Here is a 5,000-nt window from a genome sequence, read left to right as displayed (position 1 = left end):
TCACAAAACAGAATATTCTATTAATGCCATACATCTATGGTGTATCCACAGCATTTACCTGTAAGTAATAAGACCCCAGTTTTCCATGGCTCCTGCAGAGAAGTCGGGTATGCAACCATATCCATCTTCGGAGAGGAAAAGGCAAGTCGAAATACTCTTCAAAAAAACTCAGGATCTTGGGGCCCACCTTCATTGCATACTGTGCCTGATCTATGGCCTCTCGTCGCGCCCACACTGCCGGAGAGAATTTTCGGGCAAGAATATTAAAAACACACTTATTCGTACATACTTGTCATTCCATGTGGTACGACCTCATCTACCGATAAAGCAAAAGGTTAAGAGCCCAAGATCACATATTCATCATATAATTCCCTGGAGTGATATATTTAGTTCAGAGGATCAATACAACTCAAAATCTCGTTTCTTTCACCGGAATAAGAGCATGAAAGTTTCTCTAGACATATGTCCCTCATAAGTGCTATTAATATTTGGTGTTACTATGAGTTCCCTTATTACCTCGAAGTACCACGTTGTCATTCACTGTAGTGTTGATTGAACAAATCCGACACAACGAAGGCGACGAGGTAGGTGGACATGGGAACACTCTTCTCGTAACGGTCCCACACCATCCCTCTTGCCCGACGCTGTCCATTTAGAAATAGGACTCATTAAAAGTATACCAGTGAAAATAATATGACAAAGCCCAAAATGACCATTCATTGACATGGATTTTATTTCCAATCTACTCACATAGGCACAGTTTGGCAATGGGCATGTTGGAGAGGGTCGTCATCCAAGATTCCCTTGCGAGGTGAATTTCAAAGATCGCCTTCAGGCAGGCTCATCGAAGCAAGGGAAGGCTTCTGCGGGCATCAGTGGCCTGAAACTGTGTCACAGCAACGTTCCTGGAAAAATGTTATAGTGTTAGTACACAAATATTATGTATCAAGAATATTATAAGCAGTATGGAATAATGACCACGCAATTAGTTATTCACCTGGTGTTGCCGTCAGCATCCATGTAGGTCGACCTGTAGAACCCGTGTAGCTTGTCATTGAGATAACCAAGGAATTCCATGGAGAGAATGTACTCCTTCCCTTCTGCAGCTCTTTCTCAGATGGGCGATATAAAACTGACGACCATGATCGTACTCATGCTTCTTGATCCGCATGCCTTGGCCTGTCGCTTGACCAGGAGTATACACCTGAAACGGAAGAGAGACGCAATGATTTCCAAATATTAGATCATGCTGAAATGCGCTAAATCTGTGTTAGAAATTGCTCAGGAACGATCGACACAAATACCTACCTTTATTGTGTCATTTTTAGTGATGATGTCGGCCATGTGGAGCGTGATTTTCGAGGTCGGTTCCAGCACCTCCATCTCCACCTCCATGTAGCGAAGATGCTAAAGTTGCCATGATAAAGGGTTGGAGTTTGACCAGGTAATGGAGTGGTTTCAGGGAGCTAGGCAATCGTATGCCCAAATCATCAGCTTCATCTCTTGTAGTTACTGGTACATCGGTCTGTTGTCAATGGATATCTGATTACTAGGTGTGCAGCAACACCAGCATACATTCCATTCAGAAATCCATGGAAGTAAGATATGAAAGCCAATGGAGCTCTTAGTATGAGAGGCATAAACTTTTCTGAATAAATATATCATGACATACACAGTACTTTTGTACAGATTCAGATTTGATAATGAAGACAGCAGTGCTTTCCGCTACATTAATGCAAGATTAGTCTTTGGAACTGATGCCACAGATATTTTGAACACCTGTATGTGGATAAGGTCTGTGGATAATAATGAAACATTTCTTTTTATCCTGTTATAAGGAAGTAATTGCCGTGGCGGGTGTCTTGACTTCAGTATGTGTTGTGTGTGGTGTGTGTGTGTGTGTGTGTGTGTTTGCGCGCACGTGGCGTGCGAGCGCTCGTGTGTTTATATTCTTAAGTATTTATATATTTATATATTTATGTATTTCCGTAGCCCTTGTTCGTACGACACTAAATTTCGTTAGTCTTCGCTCGCAACAGTTTCCATTACTAGGAATCATACTCAAGTTGATGAACTGATTGTATCTTTGAATTATATTAAATGATTGTTGCTTTACTGATATTACATTAGGGAATAAAAGTAAATGCAAGCTATTAGTTATTAATGTCTCGAAATTACAAACCAAACGACGAGAACATTATCGAAATCAGCTCAAAATGTGCGGCCCTAAAGGTACGGCACACTGCACGCGATTTGCTGAGAGGGTAGAGGGAGCGGGATGCCTAGTGGGTAGACGGAAGGATGCGTGTCCTATCGGAGGAAAATCGCGCGGGAATTCATCTATCAGTGAACTATTGCTGGGTCACACATAACACGCAATTCTGTGTGGCCACATAAATAGTCCATTGGGTGATTTTTCAGCTCCAATGGTTTACAATGCAGTTGTATGCTATTCAGTCAATCAAGGTTGTTATTTTGGTTAATTTGTGGGTCTCACTAGCTAGGAAATGCCGGTGGCCTCAATTGCTGATTTTATCGGCTTTTGGTTTGAAAATTACAGCTATTTGTTTTTTATTTATTTGTATTACTATTATGCACAGCTAACCATGTGTGTTTTTCTTAAATTACAATGATCATTTTTTTTGAAGTATATTGCAGATAGAATGTTTATAGCGCGTTTTCAATGATCTTTTATTGTCTTGCATAGAAAACAGAAAATGCAGAGGATCAAAGACCATATTTTGGCTCAAAGAACCTGTGCACAAAAATGCACCAAGAAGAGATATTGTGACATTTCTCGAAATAAGGCAAATAAAATATCAAATGGATACGGCCATTTGACATTTCGTCACAAAACAGAATATTCTATTAATGCCATACATCTATGGTGTATCCACAGCATTTACCTGTAAGTAATAAGACCCCAGTTTTCCATGGCTCCTGCAGAGAAGTCGGGTAATGCAACCATATCCATCTTCGGGAGAGGAAAAGGCAAGTCGAAATACTCTTCAAAAAAACTCAGGATCTTGGGGCCCACCTTCATTGCATACTGTGCCTGATCTATGGCCTCTCGTCGCGCCCACACTGCCGGAGAGAATTTTCGGGCAAGAATATTAAAAACACACTTATTCGTACATACTTGTCATTCCATGTGGTACGACCTCATCTACCGATAAAGCAAAAGGTTAAGAGCCCAAGATCACATATTCATCATATAATTCCCTGGAGTGATATATTTAGTTCAGAGGATCAATACAACTCAAAATCTCGTTTCTTTCACCGGAATAAGAGCATGAAAGTTTCTCTAGACATATGTCCCTCATAAGTGCTATTAATATTTGGTGTTTACTATGAGTTCCCTTATTACCTCGAAGTACCACGTTGTCATTCACTGTAGTGTTGATTTGAACAAAATCCGACACAACGAAGGCGACGAGGTAGGTGGACATGGGAACACTCTTCTCGTAACGGTCCCACACCCATCCCTCTTGCCCGACGCTGTCCATTTAGAAATAGGACTCATTAAAAGTATACCAGTGAAAATAATATGACAAAGCCCAAAATGACCATTCATTGACATGGATTTTATTTCCAATCTACTCACATAGGCACAGTTTCGGCAATGGGCATGTTGGAGAGGGTCGTCATCCAAGATTCCCTTGCGAGGTGAATTTCAAAGATCGCCTTCAGGGCAGGCTCATCGAAGCAAGGGAAGGCTCTGCGGGCATCAGTGGCCTGAAACTGTGTCACAGCAACGTTCCTGGAAAAATGTTATAGTGTTAGTACACAAATATTATGTATCAGAATATTATAAGCAGTATGGAATAATGACCACGCAATTAGTTATTCACCTGGTGTTGCCGTCAGCATCCATGTAGGTCGACCTGTAGAACCCGTGTAGCTTGTCATTGAGATAACCAAGGAATTCCATGGAGAGAATGTACTTCCTTCCCTTCTGCAGCTCTTTCTTCAGATGGGCGATATAAAACTGACGACCATGATCGTACTCATGCTTCTTGATCCGCATGCCTTGGCCTGTCGCTTGACCAGGAGTATACACCTGAAACGGAAGAGAGACGCAATGATTTCCAAATATTAGATCATGCTGAAATGCGCTAAATCTGTGTTAGAAATTGCTCAGGAACGATCGACACAAATACCTACCTTTATTGTGTCATTTTTAGTGATGATGTCGGCCATGTGGAGCGTGATTTTCGAGGTCGGTTCCAGCACCTCCATCTCCACCTCCATGTAGCCGAAGATGCTAAAGTTGCCATTGATAAAGGGTTGGAGTTTGACCAGGTAATGGAGTGGTTTCAGGGAGCTAGGCAATCGTATGCCCAAATCATCAGCTTCATCTCTTGTAGTTACTGGTACATCGGTCTGTTGTCAATGGATATCTGATTACTAGGTGTGCAGCAACACCAGCATACATTCCATTCAGAAATCCATGGAAGTAAGATATGAAAGCCAATGGAGCTCTTAGTATGAGATGGCATAAACTTTTCTGAATAAATATATCATGACATACACAGTACTTTTGTACAGATTCAGATTTGATAATGAAGACAGCAGTGCTTTCCGGCTACATTAATGCAAGATCTAGTCTTTGGAACTGATGCCACAGATATTTTGAACACCTGTATGTGGATAAGGTCTGTGGATAATAATGAAACATTTCTTTTTATCCTGTTATAAGGAAGTTAATTGCCGTGGCGGGTGTCTTGACTTCAGTATGTGTGTGTGTGTGTGTGTGTGTGTGTGTGTGTGTTTGCGCGCACGTGGGCGTGCGAGCGCTCGTGTGTTTATATTCTTAAGTATTTATATATTTATATATTTATGTATTTCCGTAGCCCCTTGTTCGTACGACACTAAATTTCGTTAGTCTTCGCTCGCAACAGTTTCCCATTACTAGGAATCATACTCAAGTTGATGAACTTGATTGTATCTTTGAATTATATTAAATGATTGTTGCTTTACTGATATTACATTAGGGAATA

At 41.1% G+C, this 5,000-nt stretch overlaps 1 pseudogene; it reads right to left on the bottom strand.

Annotated features, from left to right (window-relative positions):
- The window catches only part of LOC119571491, a 17,248-nt pseudogene that overhangs the window by 7,290 nt on the left and 4,958 nt on the right, over positions 1-5,000 (bottom strand).

Source organism: Penaeus monodon, unplaced genomic scaffold (assembly GCF_015228065.2).
Source record: "Penaeus monodon isolate SGIC_2016 unplaced genomic scaffold, NSTDA_Pmon_1 PmonScaffold_6543, whole genome shotgun sequence".
NCBI lineage: Eukaryota > Metazoa > Arthropoda > Malacostraca > Decapoda > Penaeidae > Penaeus > Penaeus monodon.
Note: the sequence above shows the minus strand (reverse complement) of the source record. Positions and strands in the feature narration are given on the sequence as shown.